This window comes from Pipistrellus kuhlii, unplaced genomic scaffold, assembly GCF_014108245.1.
Source record: "Pipistrellus kuhlii isolate mPipKuh1 unplaced genomic scaffold, mPipKuh1.p scaffold_m20_p_1, whole genome shotgun sequence".
Classification (NCBI taxonomy): Eukaryota; Metazoa; Chordata; class Mammalia; order Chiroptera; family Vespertilionidae; genus Pipistrellus; species Pipistrellus kuhlii.
The window spans coordinates 38,032,024-38,042,727 of NW_023425404.1; positions in this window are offsets into that span (position 1 = coordinate 38,032,024).

Genomic DNA, 10,704 nt, shown 5'->3' on the forward strand with positions numbered 1-10,704 from the left:
AAAATTAACTCAAGTTTATTCTCATCATGTATATTAATCTTCTCTTGTCTTCACTGAACTCCTGCTTGTAGGTAGTGAAATAGATAGCTCTGGGTTTTATCTCCCTGATATATAGGAAAGTATGAATGGAGGAGGAGAAAATCAAATAGTTAAAGGACTGCCTAGATACCAGAAACCTTGATAATCCCCAACTCAGTCAACACATACTGAGCACCTGCTGTATTCCTAGCACTATGCCAGGTGCCAGAATATCATGGTGACTGGAAAATGCTCTCTGTTTTGTTTTGTTTTTTAAAAAGGAACATTTGCAAATATATGTATAGATATATAGGTAGGTAGGTAGGTAGGTAGGTAGGTAGATAAAAGGTAGATAGATAGGTAGATAATTTCAAAGTACAGGGTTGGCAAAGTAGGTTTAATTATGGTTTTATTTACTTGTATTATAGCTGTAAACCTACTTTCACACACACACACACACACACACACACACACACACACATATATATATATGTATATATACATATCTAGGAAGATGCACAAGAAACTGTTGAGAGGTTTGTTTCTGGGAAGTACTAGAAATCTGATCTGAATTGGGAGGGAATGGTACTTATTATTCTGTCATGAGCATGTGATATTTTAAAATTTAAAACAATAAAACTATCTAGAGAGTTCATAGTCCACTGGGAAAGACAAACATATCCCATGCAATGTGGCAAGTACTGTGTTAGGTGAGCATACAGAACTTTCTGGAAACCCCAAGGAAGACTCATCCAACTCTGTCTGAGGAGTCAGGGAAGGCTCAGAGGAGGAGGTGGCAAATTAAGTTCGTCCTGAGGCACAAGTGTGAGAGTGTATCAGGCTACAAACATCAGCTCTCAGTAATAGGAAAGAGATAGCAGCCTAAGGTGATTCTTCCATTGACCCTAAGATTTCTCTCATAAAAATCTTGTTGGTAGACATGCTCTCACAGGGCTTTCCTAATGACATATGGATTCAGTGTTTGAATCATTCTCATTTCCGACAAGATGATTGAGAGTGATATGTTTTAAATGATCCCAAAGAAAAGTTACTCGCTCTGGGAAACAATTGGGTATGCCTGAAATTCTAACATTAGAATTACTCCAACATCTCTGTAAATTTTTCACCAAGCCCCAATCTAAATGGAAATGTGTATAAAAGCAATTGACCTGTAGGATTCAACTGGTCTTCATGTTGATGAGACAGATAAAGGAACCAGGCAGGTATTTCATTGTGCTTTGCTTTATTGCAATGCACAGATGTTTGTTCTTTACAAACTGAAAGCAAGACCCTCCACCAGCAAAAGATGACAGTTCACTTTCTTTTTAAAAAAATATATTTTATTGATTTTTTTACAGAGAGAAAGGGAGAGGAATAGAGAGCTAGAAACATTGATGAGAGAGAAACATCAACCAGCTGCGTCCTGCACACCCCCTACCAGGGATATGCCCGCAACCAATGTACATGCCCTTGACTGGAATCAAACCTAGGACCTTTCAGTCCTCAGACTGAGCCAAACCGGTCTGGTGACAATTCACTTTCTTGTGGTCCTCTGGAACTGAACCTGCAAAATCTCCAACGTATGCCTAAATAGGATTGTTTTGTTTTTTGGTTTTTGGTGTTTTTTTTTTAAATATATTTTATTGATTTTGTACAGAGAGGAAGGGAGAGAGACAGAGAGTCAGAAACATCGACGAGAGTCATCGATCAGCTGCTTCTTGCACACCCCCCACTGGGGACATGCCCACAACCAAGGTACATGTCCCTGACCGGAATTGAACCCGGGACCTTTCAGTCCCCAAGCCGACGCTCTATCCATTGAGCCAAACCGGTCCCAGCTGAATAGGATTGTTTTTTTATTAGCAAAGCCTAGCTCTTAGTATCATATCATACTGTTAGAAATGGAACTCTTTTCTGACCTCACCTTATAACTTAGAGGAAAGATTGGGAAAATGAAGACCATAATGATCTCAAATTCCGTATTTTACCCTTGGTGGAATTCCTTGGAGCACCCAGTTCCCTTATTCTGAGCCAATTAAGGAGCCCCGGCATAGACTGGGCTGCTCCAAACCTCACAAAGAAATCCCGCCTCCCAACCAGAGCAACAAATCCTAGAGGCATTTGGCAGAACTTGGCAGGGTGCTCAGAGCCTCTCAGGAACTTCATTTGCATATGCAATGGCAGGGGAAGAGGCTAGCAGATTTATCTCAACACTACCCTGACGCTGGTATGATCAATACCTTTCAATTATTTACTGAGCCACAACTACGTGCCAGATGTAGGGGATACAAAGATGAATGTCACTTTTCCTGCTCTCCATTAGCTCACAGGGAAAAAAGAGTCACAGACAAACCACTGTAATACTGTAGCATGTGCTTCTCTAGCCAGAGGAGCTAAGCACAGAGCAGGAAAGCAGAACTCTATAATGCAAATACACCTTGGAAATGGGAGAGAGTCCAAAATGCTTAGCTTCCATTTTCCACATTAGGCCAAAGAAGCAGAAGAAAGAGAGGATGGATGAAATGCATGGATAGAATATAATTTAAGAGCAGAGAGTTCTGTAGTTGGTAGATGGCTAAACCCTAAAAGAGATTTTTCTCTTCCCTGTCCCTCTCAGCAAATTTAGAAAGCCCCACAGCTTGTTAAACAATCTGTGACAAAAACTAGGTGCCATAGTGATATTTTTTTTAATGTTTAGAGAGAGAAAGGGTGAGGGAGGGAGTGAGAGAGAGAGAAGCATCAACGTAAGAGCAAATCATGGATCTGCTGCCTCCTGCACACTCCTCACTGGGTATTGAACATTGTAACTCGGACATGTGCCCTGACCGGGAATCAAACCAGCAACCTTTTGGTGCATGGGATGATACTCAACCAACTGACTCACACCTGCCTGGGCCAGAGTGATTTTTTCCCCCCACTCAAATTGCAATTTTATAAATTACCTGTTCCAAGAGAGAAGCTAAACAAGGACCAATGGCAAACCCAAAGGATTCGATCTACTGATAAAGTGGCCAATGAATATATGCACCAAAAAAATTAAGATACCTAGGAATAAAAAGAGTGATTTTTTTATGATGATATTGGTGACTCAGACAACCCAGTTTCCCTTGGATGTGCTGTGTGACTTTGAGCAAGTCACTTAGCCACTCCAACTCAGCTTGCTCATCTTATAACTTGGATAATAATAGGAACTACATCACAAGGTTGTTCATGGTAACTAAATGAGATGGTACATGTAAAGTGATGGGCCTCTAGTTAAGTAATCAGCAAGTGTTAGCTATATCATCATTAGTATGAGTAAGGAGAGGGCGTCTGGACCCCTAAGCAAGAGGACATTACTGCAAAATTATGGAAATGAACCTAAGACTCTTACAAAGCTGGCAGAATATAAGAATTTAAGTTATCATAATGCTATAATCACCTGGGCATGTGAAGCTGCAGAATACATACACACATTCACGTTTATTTTCATTTATAAACCAAATTACTGTTTGTCCTGACCTGCGGGGCAACAACGGGGGGCACGCAGGAACCACCTAAGAGAATGAAACAAACAAGGAACGCGGAAGAATGGAGGCAAGACAAGGTTCTGATCAAGCCTCAACTTTATTCTTTGAAATGGCTGTATTTATACAGCAGAAACAAAGGGTTGCCTATGCAGAGGGGTCTTTGCGTAACATTCCAAGGTGCAACATTCCAAGGCTGGGCTATCTAGGGGGGGAGGATCAGGAAGGGGAAGTTGCTAAGCGGCAGGAAGATGCTAAGCGGCAGGTTAATCTTATCTTCTGGCCAAGCCCTCAGAGCACCACATAACTTCTGCTAGAAGGAACTTAATTCTATTTCCTTAAGACAGAGTTGCTTGTCCCAACTCTGATGGCTCCCAACAACTGTTACAGATGACTGATTCAAAAGGCCTGAGATGAATTCTTAGTCACCTGAATATGACTTTTATTGTCAATAAAAGATTACTGAAAGGAGAATATCTGTCCTTTCCGACCCTGTGGATGCCTGAGAGACGGCTTGTCCAACACAGAGGTGAGTGCATGCTTGTTCACCCCTGTGCCCCAGAGATGTGGGTATACCCCAGATAGCAAGAGCACTGGAGGAAAGGCTCTTGAACCCAGGATGGCTCAGAGATGACCAGCCACAGCCACCTGGGCCACCCATCCCCTAGGGCAGTGATGGGCAAACTCATTAGTCAACAGAGCCAAATATCAACAGTACAACAATTGAAATTTCTTTTGAGAGTCAAAATTTTTAAACTTTTTCTAACGCCACTTCTTCAAAATAGACTTGCCCAGGCCGTAGTATTTTGTGGAAGAGCCACACTCAAAGGGCCAAAGAGCCGCATGTGTGTTTGTGGGCTCTACACGAAGGTGAAAATACCAGAACAGCTCAAATCCTGGGGTCAGCATCATCTATCTGTGCTGCTTCTCTTGCAACAGAGAAATCGCCAATTGTTGAATGACAGTTATTTCCAGAAGGTATGAAGGGAGAGGCCAAAATCAAGCTCCAGAGAGTTGAAAATAGAAGATAAAATTTGAAAGTCTGAATTACTATTTGGTTACATACAATGGAATACTAAGCAACTAAATGAAAGCATGGGGGATGGTCTTTGTGTACTGACATGGAAAGAACTTCAGGATGTATTAAAATAAAAGTAACCCTAATTCATGTACCTTGGTTGCGGGCCCATCCCCGGTGGAGAGTGTGCAAGAGGCAGCTGATTGATGATTCTCTCTCATCGATGTTTCTAACTCTCTATCTCTCTCTCTTCCTTTCTGTGAAAAATCAATAAAATATATTAAAAAAAAAAAAAAAGTGACCCTAACTGGTTTGGCTCAGTGGATAGAGCGTTGGCCTGTGGACTGAGTGGTCCCAGGTTCGATTCTGGTCAACGGCATGTACCTTGGTTGTGAGCACATCCCCAGTGGGAGGTGTGCAAGAGGCAGCTGATCAATGTTTCTCTCTCATCAATGTTTCTAACTTGCTATCCCTCTTCCTTCCTCTCTGTAAAAAGTTAATGAAATATATTAAATAAATAAATAAATAAATAAATAAATAAATAAATAAATGTAAAGTGGAAAATAACAGTATATAGACTTATACTATTTGGGGGTGAGGCTGGTGAATCTCTGCTTGCATATGTGTAAGAGTGTCTGGTGTAATATATACGAGGCACTAACAACAATTGTTATCTGTTTTGGGGTAGCAAGAAGAACCTGGGCTGATGGGGGTGGCAAATTCTATTGTATACATTTATTTAATGTAATATTTAAATGTATGACTCCTTCAAAAATTTAAATAAATCCAAATGGGGTTGGAAAGTTTTGAAAGTGACATTATAAAACATATTGACAAGCCAGTGAATATAGCATGCTGGTACATTTATAAATACATTAGAAGCCCAGTGCATGAATTAGTGCACAGGTGGAGCCCGTCAGCCTAGCCAATGATCAGGGCCCATGGCAGGGGAGGGGGGAGGGGGAATAAAAGGAGGGAGGGACTGGCCGGCTTGAGGGAGGGACCACAGAAGATTGGCCGGCTGCAGGTTGGCTATGAGAGCGCACTGATCACCAGGGGGTAGCTCCTGCATTGACTGTCTTCCCCCTGGTAGTCAATGCAGGTCATAGCAACTGGTCAACAGGTCATTCAGCCACTTAGGCTTTTATATAGAGATTTTTATTAGTTTGCTTTTATGCACATCTATCCACAGGAATAAAGCTATTTGATTTCCAACAATATCTTCCATGATAGGTTAACTTATAGTGCATATTTTACACTGAGAATTTTCTATCAAGGAGAAAAAAATAAGTGTCAGTTGTACTAATTAATTAATTCAGGGGTTGAATATGGTTATGTGTTAATAACTAGGAAGAAGCATTAATCCTTTGTCCTTTTTCCTGTGATTTTGCTAAGATTTGTTGACCACATGTAACACATGGTTGATAATTTACTACACAGTCCATAGTTCTCATTGCATGAATCTGGATTTGTGTATTATAATTCATGTTATATTCAAACAGGAGTAGGTTTGGTTCAGGAACTTTTCTGGAAGATTCTTTACTTATCTGGTTTTTCCAGAAAGAATATCAATTGGTTCATACAGAATATCAATTGGTTCAAATTTTTTATTTTCTAATGGTGATTTGGGGGCTTTAGGAAGAGGACCAAGATGCCTGCTTAGAATAAGCTATATACTATTTACAAACTAGTAAAGCCAAGGAAATTTATGCCCCTCATTTTCCTTCCTTCCAAAAATACACAGATCCAACCGTTATGCTTTTTATAATAAATTTGTTTTCACTTCTCTAAACGCTTATGGAAATCCTTGTTATAGTGGCTTTACACTGTGTAAGCATAGCTACATTGAAACTAATTTTCCCAGGATTTTTTTCCTATAAGGTTCCAGGTTAGGATTTGCCACAATAGAAATCTGCATGAGATGTGGAAGGCAGAAGTAAAGTAGTATCAACCTTTAGCTATAGACTATGAATGTTGGTTTAGGGTACCAGGCACTGTAAAACTTTATAGGCTGTCACTGATCTGCCAGTTCACCTTTGGGTGTGGGTTGTAACTAGGCCCACACTCCTCTGACTCCCACCACATTTCCTCCCTAAGCTTTTCCAGATCTTGGAGTAGGTATGTGTGCAGCTCTGTGGCAAACTGTACTAGCTTTTTTCTTCACATCATTCTCATCAGTGAGGATGGAGGCCTGGAGAGACTGTTGCAGATTCAAATACAACTTCCCGAGTTCCTAATGTCCTTGTTCTCCTGCACTTCAATGTTAAGTCTTCTTTCCCAATTGCCAATACAGCTGAGTGTGCCAAATTCAGACCCAACACCAGAGAGAGAGGCCACAGCCTTGCATAAATTTCTCCACCTGTTCTCACATTTGCATAAAATAAAATAAATGAATTAATTAAAATTCTATAATTAATGCTGTATCCTATATCTCTTATAGTGGTTCTGTTTTCTGATTGTACTCTGACTAATGTATTACTCCAAAATGTCCAGAGACATGTCTTTGTGTTGCCATTGCTAACAGCACAGCAAACCTAGGCATTGATGTCTCCATTTTGCAAGTAAGAAAGGTGACATGGAAAGAAAAGTCAGCCACAGAGTTGAGAATCTAACTCCAACACTCATATCTTTCCACCATACTATATTGCCATGGCTCCCAAAGTAAGAAGGAAACACAATGTAAAAGAACAGTGTCTTAATAACTGAAAAATCAGCATTCCAAATAGACTAGAGACAGCATTTCCAGCTCCAAACTCAGAGCACTGGGCTTCAAATGACACTTACATTGTGATACAAGATAAAGCATCTAGAAGAAAAATGCTTTGGACATCCTGGCTTGAGAAGATGGGTGACATTGGCATCATATATTTCTTAACTCTTCTGAATGAGTACAAGAATCAGAGTTAGCCACGTGGTGTTTGATATAATGAGCCGAGGAATTTGGATTCATGCTATATAGTGTCAAAAGTCTCCTAGAATAATATTCATAAATATCCCCAAGGACTGAGAATACTAAGAATTGTTTTTCAATGTGGATTTTTGCATGCTTTCTGATGGTTCCAGCTCTCCTTAGAAATACTCATACAAAGGTAATACCTACACTCTCTGCTGGGTTATTCTAAAATTTTCTATCATCCAAAATTACTAGAAAATGTGATTTTTAAATCTAAATTAAGATTGGCTATGGAAAATGAAAGTCATTGCCAAGTAGAAAATATAGAACAAAAAGAAAAATTCTCTCTTCATGTATTTGTTGAAAATGTAGCAGGAAAAGAGTTAGGAAAGAGACCAGGTCATCTTGCGAATGGGAGATTTCTGGAAAGCCATGGGCTACTTCATATCTTGAGACACGGGAGATTCTGAATCAACATAGCAGATAATTTAATAGAATGTGTCACCAAGTTCACTATAGTGTTGAGAAAATTGTCTTAGTCTGCTCAGGCTGCTATAGCAAATACCATAGGCTTAACCAACAGACAATTCTTTTCCCTCCATTCTGGAGACTAGAAGTCCATGAGCAAGGTGCCAGCCAATTCCATTTCTGGTGAGAGCTCTCCTCCTAGCCTGTGGACAGCCAACTTCTGATTGTGTGCTCCCCTGAACTTTCCTGGGGACATGTGTCTACATAGAGAAAGAGAGAGCATGCTTTCTGATGTCTCTTTTTATAGACACTAATTCTATGGGGTCAGGTCCCCACTCTTAAACTGCCTCACTTCACTTGACTTCCTTAGAGGCTCTATCTCCTAATGCATTCACAATGGGGTTAGGACTTCAATATGTGTGTTTAGGGAGGATGCACACTTTCAGTCCTTAACAAGAGTGAACGTCTGTAGAGAGTGATCCAAACCACAGCCTAGAATTCTGTATTTTCCTTGTAAAGCTTATCTAGGTAAAAGGCTCTATTTTTATTAAAGACAGTGAGTAAACAAGAGTAAATGAGAAGACCTTGGGGTTTCAGCTTTGTGCTTGAACTTCATCCATTTTGTCTTTCACATCAGCATCTCAAATTTTCCCAACATGTTCAGGTTGTAACCCCTTTGATTAAGGAAATAAGGCTTGCCTTATCTTAACAGGCAATTAGTTTTTACAATTAAATAGAGTCATGATTAATGACCTTGCTAATTGTTCTTCCCTGGTGTGCACATTAATACAAGCAGTATGCTGGAAATGCTGAGGAACACTCGTTCTTTTGATCCTACTATGCTCCATCGTTGTAGATCCAAAGTTGACGGGGACTTCAACTCTGCACTTTAGAAGCTCAGAATCCAGTACAAATGATGTGTGAAGAGATATTTTACAACAAGGAAACATCTTATCAGTTTTCCTGATGTCTGGCACAGCAGCAACATAATGTACACCTTGGCCCATTAATTGCCAATAACCCCAGCAGGCCAGTGACTAAGAAAACAGCACCATGGACATACAGTAGAGATTCTGAATCATCGGTGGTATGAGTTTTCTAGAATGTTTTCAAAGCAGGGGAATGTATTTAAACTTTGGCACAATGGCCGAAACCAGTTTGGTTCAGTGGTAGAACGTCGGTCTGCAGACTGAGAGGTCCCGGGTTCGATTCTGGTCAAGGGCATGTACCTTGGTTGTGGGCACATCCCCGGTAGAGGGTGTGCAGGAGGCAGCTAGTCAATGTTTCTTTCTCATTCGACGTTTCTAGCTCTCTATCTCTCTCCCTTCTTCTCTGTAAAAAAATCAATAAAATATATATTTTTAAAAAACAAACAAACAAAAACTTTGGCACAATGAAAGAGAAGCCAGAATTTCATTCTAAAAGAAGCTGGGACAACATTTTCAATTGTCCAGTTAATTGGTTTTGTGTAAAGAAATCCTACCCATTTTCTTTAGGGGTCAATTTCTCTCTGAAGCCTCTTTCAGTTCTGACAGCTAGAAGTGGTCCTCTCAGAACACTCCAGGATTCTACTCCAATTCGAGGCTGTTTATCGTGTACTACTTTCTTACATAATTCCATTACTATCTATGGAGAGTTTTGCATTCTAAAGTCAAGTGTCAGAACTGTAGGATGTTAGAAAGTTCTCAGAAATATCTTTGGATTCAGCTTCTTCCATTTACAGATAAGAAAATTGAAGCCCATTAAAAGAATAGTCACTGAGAAATTAAGCCTCTCAGAGATGGTGGCATTTAACCACAGACTTATTGGGGGTAAAGGAAGTTGCTACAATATCTCAGGAGGGCACATGCCTGGCGTGTAGGTAAAAGGCCTCAGAGCCAGGAGGCTATGTAGCTGGAATAGAGACAGCAAGAGAGAGAGTAGAAGAAAACATGTTCCAGTGGTGGGGTTGGTGTCAAATCCTACAGGGCATGTTGGCTTACAGGCATTTCCTCTGAGGGAAATGGTAGCCATTGGAAGAGCTTGTTTTGTGTGTGTGTGTGTGTGTTTGGGGGATGTGTGTTATTGCTTTTTTTGGTCAGCTTTACTGAAGTATAATTTACTTAGAGTAAAATGTACTGATTTTAAGTGTACCATTTAATGACTTGTCAAATGCATATAGTTGAATAAAAAAGAAAATCATAATCGTGGTATAGAACAGCTTAATTATCCCCAAGTTCCCTCACATCCCTTTGGAGTCAATCTCTGTCTCTACTTCCAGCCCTTGGCAACCACTCATCTGATTTCTGTTCTTGTATTTTTGCTTTTTCCAGAAATTCATATAAGTGGAATCATACAGCATGTAACCTACATATCTGGCTTCTTTTAGAACCATGCTTTTGAGACTCATCCAAGTTATTGTATATATAAGTAATTCATTCTTTTTATTGTGGAGTATTCCATTGTATTGATGTACTCACTTGTTTGTTCATCTCACAGATGAAAAATATTTGGATTATTTCTGGGGTTATTATAAAGAAAGCTGCTATAAATACTCATGTATAAGGCTATGCAGAGTTTTTATTTTTCTTGGGTAAATTCTGTAGCAGTGGAATTTCTGGGTCATATGGGAGTTTCTGGATCATGTGGGAAGTAGAACAGTACTGGCATACAGCATACTTTGCTTCTGTGAGAAGGGGAATGTGGCCCATAGGAGCACTGCGATGCCAAGGAGAGTGGGAGACAGCCTCTCCGAGAGGCAGTGGCCTCCTCCCTCACTGTCAACAACTCCCATTCCTTCATCTCATAGCCTCTCTTTTGAT